General features: G+C 42.2%; 1 pseudogene; it reads right to left on the reverse strand.

The window, feature by feature from the left end:
- Positions 1-12454: 12454 nt before the first annotated feature.
- Positions 12455-14257, reverse strand: LOC122728726 (annotated as a pseudogene).
- Between the last annotated feature and the right edge of the window lie 2553 nt (positions 14258-16810).

A 16810-nucleotide genomic window follows, 5' to 3' on the forward strand; every position in this document is an offset into this window, starting at 1 on the left:
CTTTCACATAGGAAGACCTGGGTTCAAGTCCTGTATCACCTTGGACTAGTCCTGACCTCTCTGTGCGCTAGGCAGCTCACTGAGGTTACCATTGAGTTGCCTTATCTGCATCAGGTTATGAAATCAGGCATGAGGGGAAAGTCTGACATAGCTAACTCCCATACTCATTTCTCCACTATGATCTTCAGGCAGGGATGCTGGGAGCGGGAGCAGGCCTAGAAGGGTAAGCGAATTCTCAACCACAGAAGAAGAAAAAAAGGCAGACAGTCCTAGAGGACATAAAGAATTTGGGATGGCATCGTGCTTAGCATTGTAAATATGGCATAGCTTGTTAATATAGAAAAGCAAGGACACAGTTTCTTCAAGTAGATGTTGTCCTGATGACTTTGCAAAGGGTTGTATAGCAGCCAGCAGCACGGAGCTCGTTCTTCCTTTTTTTTCCTTTTTTTTTTTTGCGCAGGGCTGTGGGGGTTAAGTGACTTACCCAGGGTCACACAGCTAGTAAGTGTCAAGTGTCTGAGGCTGGATTTGAACTCAGGTACTCCTGAATCCAGGGCTGGTGCTTTATCTACTGTGCCACCCAGCTGCCCCCTCATTCTTCCTTTGACTAACCAAGCTTAACCAAAGAGATCCTTCCAGGAGCGTGGAAGGATGGAAGGTTTTTTTTTTTTTTCTCCTCTTACACTTTAGGAGGTCAGGATAAACAAAATCCTTGAATAGTCTTGGAAGTACCCTTGAACAACACTGGATTCTCAAAATTAAACCGTACCCAAAAGACAAGCCTATTAATTTTTTGTAAAGAGAGAAGGTGAAGATCTGAGTATTTCAGATACTGGTCATCAGGCTTTTTAAGTCACCCAGTATAATTGTTGACAGGACTCAAGGATATTAAGGTTTCCCCAAAGCTCATTTATTCTCCTAATGTGCCTGGGAGGCATTAAGCACATTTGATTTTAATTTTAACCGAATACCCATGATTTCAGAATAAATTCTGCCCTTGTTAATTGTGAAAATGAATCTGATTTATTTCCTTTAGATTCTCTAATGCTTTGGGGAAAAGTCTCAGAAAATTTATAGCCTATGGCTTCTTATCAATACTTTAATTGAACAAAGTGATTATGTAAACTCCAGGACAGAAAAATAATTCCTAATTTCATTTTGGATCTCTGTGAAGTTAGAACATTTCATCGTGTGTTGGCCAACATGATAATCATTTAGCTAATGAACTGAATTCTATCCTCCAGTAACTCTAAAATGAGCTGAGCTCCTGGGGTATCACTACCTGCAAAGGTAAAATCACATGGAATCACAGAATCTTGAGTCAGAAGTGATCTGAGGGGCAGCTAGGTGGCACAGTGGGTAGAGCACTGGCCCTGGATTCAGGAGGATCTGAGTTCAAATCCGGCCTCAGACACTTAACAATTACTAGCTGTATGACCCTGGGCAAGTCACTTAACCCCAATTGCCTCACCAAAAAAACAAAACAAAACAAAACAAAAAACCAGAAGTGATCTGAGACCTACGGAACCACCCACGGAACAAGAATCCTCTCCATAACATTTCCAACAAATGATCATCCACTGGTTTAACAGGGAATGTAATTGGGGTGTTTGCCAGTTTTCATGGGGGGTGGGATTAGGAACACGGATCACTGTAAGAGATTTATAACCCTGGTAGAAGATCTGGGAGAGAGGACCTTAGAGGCCATTGAATCCAATTGAGTTCTCATTTTGCAGGTAAGGAAAGGGAGGCTAAGAGCAGGGAAGAGACTTGTCCAGGATAACACAGCTGTTAGCTGGCCAAGGCACAATTCCATTTCTGGTCCAGTGCACAGCCCTCTGTGCTGACCTCCTAAATGGGTTGCTGCCATCTGAATGCGTTATATTCTGATCCAGTTGGAGTCTGAAGTCAGGGCTGGATGAGTTTTAGACGTCTCTTTTGGCTCTGTGATCCTAGAACTAGGCAGCGAGTGAGCCCCGGTATGCCCTGCAAGGTACAATAAACCCTTTTCCCTTTGTGTCCCTTTGAGAGGTGAGAATTCTCCTCATCTTCTGTCATTGCCCCAGTGAGGGTGCTTTTGTGCTGCCTGACTCAAGTTTACTGCTAGTTACTTACATGGGCTAGTCCTTGGGGTTGGCCTAGCAAAGGAAGGTCAGATGCTATGTAGTCCAGAAAAAAACTCCAGCCTTCTGGGCCTTAGTGATCTTGGTATAGGCTCTCGGCTCTATACAGATGCCTCTTACATAGAGGCAGCTAGCATAGAACACAGGGCCTGGAGTCAGGAAAACCTGAGTTCAAATCTAACCTCACACACTTAGTAGCTGTGTGACTGAGCAGTCACTTAATCTCTGTTTTCCTCAACTGTAAAGTGGGATAATAACAGGATTGTTGCAAGAATCAAATGAGATACTCTCCGGCACAAAGTAGGCACTATATAAACGCTTATTCCCTTCCCTCTCTCCTCCCTCCTCCCATTGGGTGGTGGTACCAGGCAGGAGTATTTTTTTTTTTCGGATCATTCTCCTTGCCTCCCCAGTATTTTCCTTCCTGGAAAGTAAGGACAAACACTAATTATTGGTTAGTTTTTCATAAACATCAAAGCTCTATCTATGTCTTTGCCACTTCTACTTATGGCTCCTACTTTTGTCCTCTGGGTAAGAAATCCTAGCCCCTGCTCGCCCATCCTTAGGATCAGAGAATCCACCTCCTCTTTTACAAATGAGGAAACTTAATCCTACAATTAATTGACTTGTTCAGAAGTAGTAAGAGGTAAAGTCAGGATTTGTAATCCTCTGACTCCCCATCCAGCCCTCATCTTGCTCTGTGTCCCATGACAACCTTCGGCCTGCTTGAAGACACCTGACCTTAAGCCTGTTCTTCTCTAGGTTAACTAACTAGCCCCAGGTCCTTCACCTTATCCTTACATGGTGTGATATTGAGGTCCCTCACCATCCTGTTCCCCCTTCTCTAGACACTCTCTGGCTCATCCAGGTCCCCTCAATAGAGAACTTTTCACAAGTGAGATTACCCAAGCCATTTTTATCAGTCTTCTACCTCTAAGGCAGAGTCTTAGCAAGGAAAATTGTTTTTTCATTCTCTTTCTTTTAGTAATCCAGCCTCTTCAGAGCATCTATAAAAACTACTGCATACTTTCCCCATTGAGCATTCATCCCACCAATTCCACAGGGTGAATAGGAGCTTTCTTCTTATCTCCATAGGCAGGCCTCTCAATAAACCCATGAACAATTTTATCTACCGGAAACCAGGGTCCAGGATTAGACCATTCACTTAGCCAGAGCTCGCTTTCTTTTACTAATATGCTTTCCTCACTTAAAAAAGCAATTTCACCATAAGGTCATAACAAAAGAGCCACTATGGCTTTGCCAAAGGTTCTGGGCCAGGACTAAATCTAGGCCAGACCAGTGATTCAGACTCCAAGTTCAAAGGGCAGTGAGGTACTCATGAGGAAAAGAAGGGATTAAAAGAACATAGCTAGGAAATTAAAGGGTTTCAAAGAGGGGGGGGCAGCTAGGTGGCGTGGTGGATAAAGCACCAGCCCTGAATTCAGGAGGACCTGAGTTCAAATCTGGCCTCAGACATTTGACACTTACTAGCTGTGTGAGCCTGGACAAGTCACTTAACCCCCATTGCCCCGCCAAAAAAAAAAAGGATATCAAAGGCTATCTACCTTAGCCTCCAGGGTCTCCAGGTAAGGACTTCTAGAAGCTAACCTCCAGGCAGTTGGCATTTAGGAATAACCTCAGAGATGATTTCCACCCTCCGCGGGTGCCTCATCTTTTTATATGTCAATAGGCAATATCCCCCCTACACCCAAAAGGAATCGAGGGGAGCTACCAGCAGAGAGTAAAAGGGAAATGAGGAAGAAGAGGCTTTGGGCTTCCCACCCTCCACATGACCCTCTGCCTTCAGCATAGGGACAGTAGCATTGCTCTTTAGCATCCTACTCCTGCCCACACAAAACCAACACAACTTCCATCACATGTGGCTAATGAAACAATGGGTTCATCCAGATGTTGGAGCCTATAATAAAAGGAATTATATTTCAAATTACTTATTTACCGTTGACTGTATACAAGAAATTGTTCTGAGCACCACAGAACAGATAAAGAAATATAAAAATAGCAGAAAAAAATCCTTAAATTCTCACCGGATGCGTGGTACTCTGCTAGGCACTGGGTTGTTGTTTGTCCCTCATTCTCAAAGAAGACCATGACATTGGGGAGGTGATGTCATGACTTGCAGTGAATTGGATTTAAGTGAGGGAGGGCTGTACAAAGTCACCAGCCTCACTCTCTCCTCCAGAGCCACCTGGGTCCAGTAGCAAGATATACATAAGGACACCTGAAGATGGCCCAGGATGCAGTGGGAGACCTTGCCCTTTTAAGCTAAGGCCTTTCACAGGCCTCAGTTTGCCTGAAACAATGCTCATTCAGCGATTAAAGCTAGGTAAGAAAGGAGGCAAAGAAAGGCCTCTTTTACCTAGTCAAAAAAAACAAAGATAAAGGAGGGGAGGGGAGGAAGATCCTCAGGATTTCTGGCTAAAAGAGATACAATTGCTATTTAGTCCTACTCTCAGCCATCCAGAGGCTAAACAATGGCAAAATGGGGCTGGGCTGGGACCTCTTGTTGGCCAATCAATGAGGGCAAGGGTTATTTAGGTTTGTGGCGTGGTCCTTAGAAGACATCTTGCAGGTAAATCCCAAGAAATCTTGTGAGGTTTCTGCAGACAAATTTGTATTCCTTTGGGCAAATGGGATGTTTGCAAAGATGACACAATAGTCCCTGACCTTAAGGAGCTTGCCATCTAATATAAGAGATAAGATAGGGGGAAAGGGAAGGGAATAAGCATTTAATAAGTGCCTACTAACATGCCAGTCACTGTGTTAAGCACTTTACAAATATCTCATTTTAAATACACAAATAACTCATAGATATAGGATATCAGCAACTACTCACCCATGTGCCTATCTATATAATCTATCTATCTATCTATCTATCTATCTATCTATCTATCTATCTATCTATCTATCTATCTATCTATCTATCTGTCTGTCTATCAAATCTATGTGGGGGCAGCTAGGTGGCTCAGTGGATAGAGCATTGGTCCTGAAATTGGGAGGACCTGAGTTTAAATCTCACCTCGGAGTGTGACTCTGGGCAAGTCACCACCCCAATTGCCTTAAACATCCAGGGCCATCTCCGGTCATCCTGATCTGTATCTTGCCACTGGACCCAGATGGCTCTGGAAGAGAGAGTGAGGCTGGTGACCTTGCAGAGCCCTCCCTCACTTAAATCCAATTTACTGCAAGTAATGTCATCACCCTGATGTCATGGTCCTCTTTGAGAATGAAGGACAAACAACAACAATAACAACAACATCTATATAAGAATGGCCCATGCACGAATTGAGAATATCCTTGACAAAAATACAAGAAGGGAACAGGCCAGCTTCCAGGGATGACCTTCCATAGCAGACCAAGTCTTCACAGTCACACAAATGACTTAGAGTAATAGAGACTACAAGATACTCCTAGGTAATGGTTTGTTGATTACCAAAAAAGGTTGGATGTAATAGATTAATGGGCAGTTTTAAAGGCTCTCTACTTTGTTTCTTTTAAATAAGAAATATACTTTCATAGTCATGAATCCCGAGTAGGAGTGATACTGCATTGCTTTTACTGGACCTGTAATTTCAATGGTATTGGGGAACTCCAGGTGGAAAATGTCTTCTATTAATGCTGATCTTCATCTTCTGGGCAAATGAGTCTTGGGAAGTTGCCTGGGGGCCCTTAGAAGTTCAGAGTGATGGAGTCAATGTGTGGGAGGGGTAGGGTTTGAGTTTAGAGCTTTCTTAACGCCAAGGCCAGGTCTCTAACCTTTAGGCCACACTATCATAAGGAAGAGTTTGCCTCCTTGTATTGGGATCTTTCATTTGTAGAGAGATACTGTGGGTTTCATGTCTGGTTCCCTTCCTTGCTTTGAATTATTGGACCTTGTGACTATAAGAATGCTGGCACCATTAACAGGAACTAGTTATATGTGAATGATCATATAATAGTACCTGACACATAGTAGGCAATTAATAAATGTTTGCCATCTGTTCCTGGAATACACTCCCACCTCACCTCTGCTGGAGGTGTGCTCTAATGTTAAATTTTCCATGTTTGTATTTAAATCTTAGAAATCAGCAAACACTACAAATAAGGGCTTGATTAATTGTTTTGTTCATGGTGTAGAATTAAGAAAATGATGAGGAAAATGTTAGTAATGCAGACAAAACTGTTTCAGGCATATACTCTACCCCGCCAAAAAAAAAGCTGGTTGTTAAACATATATAAACATACCCCTGCCTCTGCCTCATAGAATCCTTAGCTTCCTTCAAGGGCTCAGTGCAAGTGCTCCTTACTGATTAAGGAAGCTTTAATTGATTCCCTCCTCATTCTACTCAGGTTCTCTGGTATGTATATTTTGTATTTATTTATTTCTGTGTACATATTGCTTCCCGAAAATAGAATGTAAGTTTCTTGAGGGTAGGTACTGTTTAGTTTTTGTATTCTCAGTGCTTATATAATGCTGGGTGCATAATAAGTACTTATTATTGAATTGAACTAAATCACATTGAATTAAATCAGTAGTTCTCAAACATTTTGGTCTCAGGACCCTCATAAACTCTTAAAAACTACCGAAGACCCCCAATATGTTTTTATTTAGGTATATTATACCTGCCGTTATTTACCATATTAGAAATTTAAAGAGGTGCATTAAAATGTATTTATTCATTTAAAATAGCAATAATAAATACATTACATGTTAACAGAAATAACATTTTTGTGAAAATATATTTTCTATGTTTTGGTATGAATTCACATGTACGATCAGTTTCTAAGGGAGGGGGAGGGAAAGAAGGGAGGAAGAGAATTTGGAACACAACGTTTTTTAAAATGAAAGTTAAAAAATTGTTTTTATAAGTAATTAAAAAAAAAACCCATAGACTGCTGGGGGGGGGAAGAAAAATATATTTTCCACAGCAAAAAAAAGTGAGATGAGGGGGGCAGCTAGGTGGCGCAGTGGATAAAGCACTGGCCTTGGATTCAGGAGGACCTAAGTTCAAATCCAGCCTCAGACACCTGACACTAGCTGTGTAACCCTGGGCAAGTCACTTAACCCTCACTGGCCTGCCAAAAAAAAAAAAAAAGACAAAAAAAAGTGAGATCAGTGGCATTATTTTAAATATTTTTTGCAGATTTCTTTAATGCCTGGCTAAATAGAAGATAGCTGAATTCTTATATCTGCTTCTGCTTTCAATGTATTATGACATTGTTTTGGTTGAAGTATATGAATAAAACCTAGCCTTACACAGATATGTAGATAGAAGAAAGAGGAGTGTTTTAATAGGCAAATAACCTTCTTCTTCTATTATAGTATTATTATGAAGATAATTTTCATCTCACGGACTCCCTGAGAGTCTCAGGACCTCCAGAGGTCTGCAGATCACATTTTGAGAACTGCCGAATTAAATAAAGAGAGCAAAATTGGGTGACTATTGCAAGTAGACTGTGTAAATATCGTCCCATGAGTAATAAACCTTGAACACAGGTTTAAAAGGAGAATTGCAGAAAAGATTATCTAGATGTCAGTATCATTTGTAGAGCACACTCATCTAAATAGCCAACTAATATAAAAACACCAAAATTTATTTGGTATACTGAAACACGTCCAGGAAATGTCCAGAATCTATAAATTATGAGACAGATGTTTTTCCACATACTGGCCTAATATAATTCACATGGATATTATTCCTTGCCCTAAGAGCACTCTTTTGCACTGTACATTATAGAAAATGTCATGCTGGATTTATTTGAAGCTAAATTTCTGCAGGTGGCATTATTGATGGTGAAGAGAAGATTCCCCAGACGCTGGAAATCGGAAGCACCTCTGAAAAACACTTTTTCACTTGAAAGGCCTATAAATCTAAAAACAACCTTGAATTCATATGAAATCCTTTTATGTAATATGTTGATAGTAAATGTATTACTGAGGAGAAGAGGCAAATAATTACCTTGGGCCAACCACTATGAAAAATGAACATTGAATTTTAAAAGTATGCTCAATGCTGGAACAAAAGCAGGTATTTTTTAGAAAAAAAAATATCTCTTAAAAATTTTCCTGAATATTTTATTGTGAATTTCACTTTACAGTATATGATGCCATCTAGTGTTATATATAAAATGATGCTTCAACTATGCCTTCGTTCCAGATTACCCTAAGTGTATATAGAAACCTGAACTCTCTAAGCCCCGACTTCATTCCCCTTCTCTTCTCCTTTGCTGCAGTCTCTGAGCAACAGTAGACTCTTCTTGCCAAGGCTAACTCATCCACTTTTTTCCCTTGATCCTATGCCTTCTTCTTTCTGCTAGAAGTTTGCCCCTTTGTTTGGTCTTCTCCCTCCCTTATCATTTTCTTTCTTTTTTTTTTTTTTGGTGAGGCAACCGGGGTTAAGTGACTTGCCCAGGACCACACAGCCAGCAAGTGTCAAGTGTCTGAGGCCAGACTTTGAACCCAGGTCCCCCTGAATCCAAGGCCAGCACTCTATCCACTGCACCACCCAGCTGCCCCCTCCCTTATCATTTTCATTTTTTTTTTTTTTTTAGTGAGGCAATTGGGGTTAAGTGACTTGCCCAGGGTCACACAGCTAGTAAGTGTTATGTGTCCGAGGCCGGATTTGAACTCAGGTACTCCTGAATCCAGGGCCGGTGCTTTATCCACTGCGCCACCTAGTCGCCCCCCCCCCCTTATCATTTTCAATCTCTCCTTGACTGCCTCTAAATATGCTCCGATCTCCTTCATGCTTAAAAAAATTCCCATTTGACCTTTCCACTCACATTCATTTCCTCTATCTTTTCTCTTTCGGAGCCAAACTCCTAGAAAAATCCTCCATTTGCCTCCATTTCCTCACATTTTATTCATGGGCTTCTGCTCTCATCACTCAACTGAAACTGATGTCTCAGTGATATGGAGGAGCCTTTAAGTCTCTCCAAGACTCTCTTCCAAGGTCCCAATTAACTCAAATCATTAAAAAAAAAAAATCCAATGGTCTCTCAGTCTTTATCCTTCTTGACTTCTCTGCAGGTTTTTGATCACTTCTTCCTTTGGGATACACCTACCTTGGCTTTCATGGTACTGCTTTCTCCAGATTCTCTTCTTAATTGTTTGTTTGCTCTTCAGTCTCCTTTGTTAGATCATTATCCGGGGCCCATCTCTTGAGGGGGTTCTGTCAAGAGCTCTCTCCAATCCGATAAACATTTCTTAAGTGCCTATTAGGTGCTAGGCACAGTGTTAAGCACTGGGGATACAATTAATTAAAAATTAATTAATTAATTAACTTTAAAAAGAGTCCCTGCCCTCAAATAGTCTACAATCCCAAAGGAAAGATAACACACAAAAGGAGCCTGGAGGCACAAGACACTAAAGGGGTATCTTTTTCTGTGGAACTGAAAGCAGGCCGGCAGTAGATGCAAAGTGGAGTGATCTGAGTTGTTTCTGTAAAGGAAGGCATTGGGAGGAGTTTTGTATTCTGCCCTCTAGCCCTCCAGTTAGAGGAGAGAGGAGGCTGAGGGATGTTAATCTAGGCTTGAGTTAGCTACATAGTGGTGAATTTAGATGTGATGAACTTATCAGATGCAAGAATAACCTCTATATAGCCCCTTATAGTGCTCCCATTAGCTCCTATGGATTAAATTAAAATCAATGCAAATGACTCCCAAATCTAAATAGTCAAATACATAAATGGATCTGCGATCTAGTCCTCCAACCATGAAAATCATAACCCATTCATACCTGCCCTTCCTGTGTGATTCTTTGTCCATGTCTTCAAATGCAGAAAATCCACCCAATATCCTGGAAGTCTTCCTCACTTTCTTCTAACTTCTTGGAGATTCCAGAGGAGCATTCTGGCTGCTCACCTGGCATCCATCAATACAACCATTTTATCTTCTCCTCCTGTATGTACACACACACACACACACACACACACACACACACACACACACACACACACACACACACACACACACCTTATTGAGATCTTTTACTCCTGTGCTTTATAGTTCTCATTGTCTATAGGTTCCAACCTGGTTATGCCTACCATGTGCCTCTCTGTTGCCCTTTGTGTGAGAACCATTTTTGACAAAATGAGGCTTGGGCTGTCAGCTATTGTTGGCCAATCAATGAGGGCCAGAGTTATTTAGGTCTAAGGAGTAATCCTTAGAAGGTACCTTGCAGGTAAACCCCAAGAAATCTTGTGAGATTTTTGCAGGCAAATTTGTATTCCTTTGACCAGAACACCCATAGGTAAGGGTATGATTCTTTATAAAGAGGGAGGGAGAGAAGGGGGAGGAAAGAAAGAAAGGATGGAAAGGAAGGAAGGAAGGAAGGAAGGAAGGAAGGAAGGAAGGAAGGAAGAAAGAAACTGTATTGCACAACTGGAGTGGGCCAGTGGGACAGCTGTTACTCACAGGGTCTTGTTTGTCTTTCATTCTTTGTTTTTTTTTTTTTTTTAGTGAGGCAGTTGGGGTTAAGTGACTTGCCTAGGGTCACACAACTAGTAAGTGTTAAGTGTCTGAGGCCGGATTTGAACTCAGGTACTCCTGACTCCAGGGCCGGTGCTCTATCCACTGTGTCACCTAGCTGCCCCTTGTCTTTCATTCTTTTTTTTTTTTTTTTTGCGGGGCAATGGGGGTTAAGTGACTTGCCTAGGGTCACACAGCTGGTAAGTGTCAAGTGTCTGAGGCTGGATTTGAACTCAGGTACTCCTGAATCCAGGGCCGGTGCTTTATCCACTGCGCCACCTAGCCGCCCCCGTCTTTCATTTTTAAAGAGGACCTTGACGGATGTCATGACTTGCAGTGAATTCTGATAATATATCTTACCACTGGACCCAGATGGCTCCAGAGGAGAGGGAAGCTGGTGACTTTGCAGAGCCCTTCCTCACTTAAATCCAATTCATTGAAAGTCATGACATTTGTCATGGTCGTGTTTGAGAATGAAGGACAAAACAACTACAAAAACAACAGTGACAATCATTTTTTAATTTTTCAAAGACTGTTGTGTTCTATGTATTGCTTGCCAAGCAGTTACAATAGTAGAATTGGTATTAAAAATATGGGGCAGGCACAGCTAGGTGGCACAGTAGATCAAGTACGGGCCTTGGATTCAGGAGGACCTGAGTTCAAGTCTGGCCTCAGACACTTGATACTTAGTAGCTGTGTGACCCTGGGAAAGTCACTTAACCCCCATTTTCCCACAAAAAAAATGGGCCTTTGTTTCCATAGGAAGCATGGGGTCATTAAAAGATCTTTGCAATTTAACCTTCTGTCCTCCTCTTCTTCAATTCTGGTCCAACTAGTTCATCTATAATGACTGTCCTAATTATACATACTGAAAGACAGCATGCTCAAAGCCATACAGAGTGTCTGCTCAAATGAACATCCTAAGCAGACATTCTTCATCCACTTGGTCTTTGTTTCAGGCCAAAATATTTTGAATAGTTATAGATCTCTTCCAAGTGTTCAGAGGATTGATTCAATAAGCACAATGTCTTCTATAATCAGTAGCATCTGTAGGATATCATTGCTTCAACTGGAACCCAATCCCAGGCACAGTGCCTGGCACATGGTAGACACTTAATAAATGTTTATTGACTAACTTGGTGCTGGGTCTTCTTTGTCACAATGGCAAATGCCTTTGACAATCGTACATCTCCCCATTTTATGTCTTGCCTCATATTTATTATCAGAGGGTCATTAATCAAATACTCGGTCCCAGCCAAATTTGGCTGCCTATAATCTTTTTTAAAATTGCAAAAAAACCCCATTTATTTATAACTATTTATATGCAAAGTAGTTTAAAAAAACAAATTAATCCCCATCTTGATGCATGTGTCTGTGTTTTAGTAACAGTTTAGCATTCAGCAGTACATGTCCTCTCAAAAGTCTCTTAAGGCTTTGTGAATTCCATGGATTCATTCTCCAATGAGCTTCCCTTAAGTTTAAGTAGTATTTAATTTCTGAATAAATTAGAGGAAATATGACATAGCCAGCTCTGTAAAAGATAACACCACTGCTGAAAAGGGTTCATGGTTTTGTAATCCAGGGTTCTGCCTTAAGAGAGAAGTAAATAGCATATAATGCAACACTAAAGAAATGTCCAAGTAAATTATGGGATTAGGTGAGAATACAGAGAACAACCCAATTGGACCAGCAATACATTCTCCTCTGAGCTTGAAGTAAAGGAAACATGCTTTTCTTAACTGATGCAGGGATTCATCTCTGCTAGAAAATAATTCATAAAAAGCCTGAGCAAGAACATTCACAAGAAATGAATGGAACTTTCTTCTAGACCCACAGAATTAATTTTTGGCCTGACGAATCACTCTTTAATCATAAAGGTTGGGGATGCTCTTTAGCATATTTTTATAGCATTGAAAACAATACTCATTCCTATACATTATAGGCATCTTACAAAAGATGAACAAAAAGATGGTGACAGAGGAAGGAAACTTGCAGTCATGGACCTCAAAAGATCATTCTGAGCTCCCTGTAGGAATGGTTCTTTTATGTGATCAGGTAACTGCGGATTAATTTTCTCCACCATATGGTTTGTTAAGGTTCTTGGCAACTCTCCACGAATATCGACCAAAACCTGAGTTCCATTGAATAGACCTTGGTAAATGAGAATTGGACTAGAATCTGCTAAAATGAGATCAGCATGATTTTCTTTAAATTGTGGTACATCCTTCATAAGGAAGCCAAAAAAATGGAATGTGACAGACACTTTACTGGAAACCAGGTTTTTCCTGAACTTGGAAAAAAGTCCATCTGCAACAACTGCCCATGGTGCACCAAGTCGCTCCATTTCTCCAGTTTCTTTATCTCTGTACTAATCCCATCACAATATCTTCTTCCTTTAGCAATTTCAACACACAACCCCTTCAATGTACTTTGTATTGGATTCTGCCATTGCTGCCTTTCAAAGACTCCTGAGGAATTTTCCATAATGAAATGTTTGGTCACACTGCATTTGACTGTTTGCTGAGCCTGGATACGGTATTTCAACTCCCATACTGCACTGCACCCATGGTCATGAATTACATAGCCATTTACTACAGGTATCAAAGCCTTCCGCTGTCCTTTTTTTGGTTTGGTTTTGTTTTGTTTTTGGTGGGGCAATGAGGGTTAAGTGACTTGCCCAGGGCCACACAGGTAGTGTCAAGTGTCTGAGGTCGGATTTGAACTCATGTCCTCCTGAATCCAGGAATTCAGGGCGACACCTAGTTGCCCCCTCAGCTGTACTTTCAAGACCCAGATCTTTAAGAGCACAAACCCCTCCAGGCTTGTATCCTGTCAAGGCTATTTCACATCTCTCTCCATTACTGTCACCTTTCTTCCATCTCTGGCAGCAAAAGTAGACCCAAGTACACTTCATCCCCCAATAATAATTTCTGAGTCACTGATGTAGACGCAACTGTTCCCAGTAAGGTTGTCTCTGGAGCACCCATTTCCTTTTTGTCCTTCCTAGATTTTAGTCGCTCCTTGTGTGCTGACTGGAATGGCAATGTTGTCCAGAAAAAGCCAACAGATGGCAAAGATGAAAGAATGTCAGTGAAAACCCCAAACTGGAACCTTTTTTTTTTTTTTTTTTTGCTGTTGCCTCTGGAGTACTCCATTCCGATAATGGTATCGGTAAGACCGCACCACACCCAAAGGAAAAACAGCACACACATGAACAGCTCCTAGCTGGCATAAGTTAGTAAGTCACCACATTTCTTATCAGTATTGGTGAAAGTGGCAATCCCCAATTGTTTGGGAGGTCTGGCTGGGGAGGGTCTCTGCTACTGAACTGCTTTCTCCCTACCAGCAGTAGCAGCTAGGCGGCATATTTTTAGAACATAGGCCCTGAAGTTGGGAGGACCTGAGTCCAAATATGACCCTGTTAGACACTTACTAGATGTATGACCCTGAACAAGTCGCTCAACCCCAATTGTCTTAAATATCCGGGGCCATCTCCAGTCGTCCTGATCTATATCTTGCCACTGGACCCAGATGCCTCTAGAGGAGAGAGTGAGATTGGTGACTTTGACGTCTTCTCTCACTTAAATCCAATTCAAGACAAGTCATGACATCACCACGTTGTCACGGTCTTCTTTGAAAACAAAAGACAGCAACAACCCTACCGGCATCGTCTGCCTAGTCAATTGCCTTTAGAAACAAATGGGGATTTCCAAAGGAGCCCGGCCAAATGTGACAAAGATATACTTGTTCCAAACTCCTACACACAACGTTACGGTTCAGAAAAATGATAAAGGCGTAAAAACATACGAAGCCAATAAAAGTTTGTCGGGAGAAGAGGCCTGGGGGAAAGTTCCGCAGCTCTGCGGATCAGTGGCATCTCCTCGGACCCTGCCCATTGGCTACAGGTATGTTACAGGTGAGAGGGAGTGTGTGTGTGTGTGCTTGCGTGCGTGTCCGTGGGGAGGTGGCCTGGCCTAGGAGCACAGGACACGCGCGCTTTTCGCCCGTCCAGAGAGGGAGGAAGCTCCCACAGCAGCTTCAGCTCAGTATGTTGGCCGCGCACCCGCCGGGCAGGAGCAGCGGGCGCACTGGGGCGCCGGAGTGAAGACATCACGGGGATGCAACCCGGGCATCCCCGCCGGCCTTAGACGCGGAGGAGGTCCCTGGATGTGGTCGGTAGAACCCCTCACACCTGCGGGGCCAGGAGGCCAAGGGAATCCTTTTAGACCCGTCTCGGGACCCGCCCATGCCGGACCATTCTGGTCAAGGGCCAAGCTGGCCTGGCCTTCTGAGGAGTGGATGGTTTCGAACCACCCTGCTTCTTCCCAAGGGCCGCGGACGCTACGGGGACTAGTCGAGGACAGCAGAGAGGTTGCCGCCGGTTGCCTCTTCTTTGGGCTCGGGCTGATTCGGCAGAGCCCTGGGAACTCTGCCCATAATCTTTCAGTGTCCCGTACAGTTCTATCTTTGTATCTTTGCTCATGCTATTTTCCATGCCTGGAATGCCACGCCCCACTCCACCCCACTCAGCTTTTTTGCCTATTAAATCCATCCATCTTTCAAGACCGAGGTCAAATGCCATTTTTTTTTTTGGCGAAGCCTCTCACTTAATGAACTCCATTGGCCCCCTATTAACTCCAGGATCAAATATAAAATTCGGCATTTAAGAGCCTTTACAACCTGGCCTTCCCCCCCCCCCCCACCTTTGCAGTCTTCTTACTCTTTACTCTCTTCTGTGATCCAGTTATATTGGCCTCCTTTCTGTTCCTTACACATAACACAGCACTTCCTGACTCTGCCTTTGTCCGGGCTGGCCCTCAAGCCTCCAACCCTCTTTCCCTCTTGGTTTCTCTGGCTTCCTTCAAGACAGCTCAGTTCCCACTTTCTTCAGTCCTGCCCCCACCCTTAATAATCCTGTCAGGAGTTAATCTGTCCTTTAAAGCCTATTTCCCCATGTAGCAATTATATATACATATATGTATATATTCTACACAAGGCGATGATTTGTTCTAAATAAAAGTTTATTGTGTATTAAAAAGGGTAGGTTAAAGGTGTAGCAAAAAAAACCCCAAAGAACCCCCTCCCCCAAAATGGAATGGAAAGAAAACCACACCTGGAGTTTTAAAACCTGGGCAATTAACTTAATCTCTGTGCGCCAGTTTCACCCTTTTAAAAATAAGGGGCAAGGGGAACTAGAATTAGGGGTTCTTAACCTCTGGTCTGTAAACTTTTTTTTTTTTGGTCTATAAACTTTTTGGGAGGAGGTCTATATACTTGAAAAAAGATTTTTATAACTATTTCAATATATTTGACTTCTTTTATAAAGCTGTGTATTTTATTTTATGCATTTAAAAATGTTATTCAGAGAAAGGGTCCGTAGATTTCACCAGACTTTCAGAGGAGTCCCCGACACAGAAAAGGTTACGAACCTCTGGACTAGGGGCAGCTAGGTGGCACAGTGGATAGAGCACCGGCCCTGGATTGAGGAGGACCTGAGTTCAAATTTGAACTCAGACACTTGACACTTAACTAGCTGTGTGACCCTGGGCAAGTCACTTAGCCCCAATTGCCACACACACACACACACACAGAATGAAAGATTCTGTGGCTCTTTGAAAAGTGATGCAAAGAACCTTTGGACTAGGTAATCTACCCGTACAATCCCTTCTAATTCTAAAATTCTATGACTAAGGAAAATTTAGAAGCAAACATGAGATAAGTTGCTGAATTTTTAAAAATGGAAATTATTATTTGGAACTTCACCATTAGAGTTCTCTCTCACACTCACACTCACACTCACACACACACACACACACACACACGCATACATGCAGAAAAATCTGGAACAAAGGCTGAAATTCTGATCTGGTCTGGAAGAGTAGGAATGACAAAATCCAGAGTGTGTTTGTGGCTCTGGATGGAGCACTGCTGCCCTCTAGCCTTGGCTGGGGCTCACAGTGCCTTTCTTGATTGCTACGAACAAACCAATATAAAGCAAAAAAAAATGGATTTTGCTTAACCCCTTTGCCAATCAGAAGTGGAGGCTGCTCCTCTTGGATTTAGAGGACAAAGACAGTAGGAACTTGAGATATCATCAGTGAAGCTAGGCTTTGTACTGATGTGAACTCCAATAGAAAAAAAAAACCCTTAATTTTCTATGAAACATTTCTTAACATGCATGCTCTGGCTTCCAGCACATATCAGTTGTGCATTTTTAGGGA

This window comes from Dromiciops gliroides, chromosome 5, assembly GCF_019393635.1.
Source record: "Dromiciops gliroides isolate mDroGli1 chromosome 5, mDroGli1.pri, whole genome shotgun sequence".
Classification (NCBI taxonomy): Eukaryota; Metazoa; Chordata; class Mammalia; order Microbiotheria; family Microbiotheriidae; genus Dromiciops; species Dromiciops gliroides.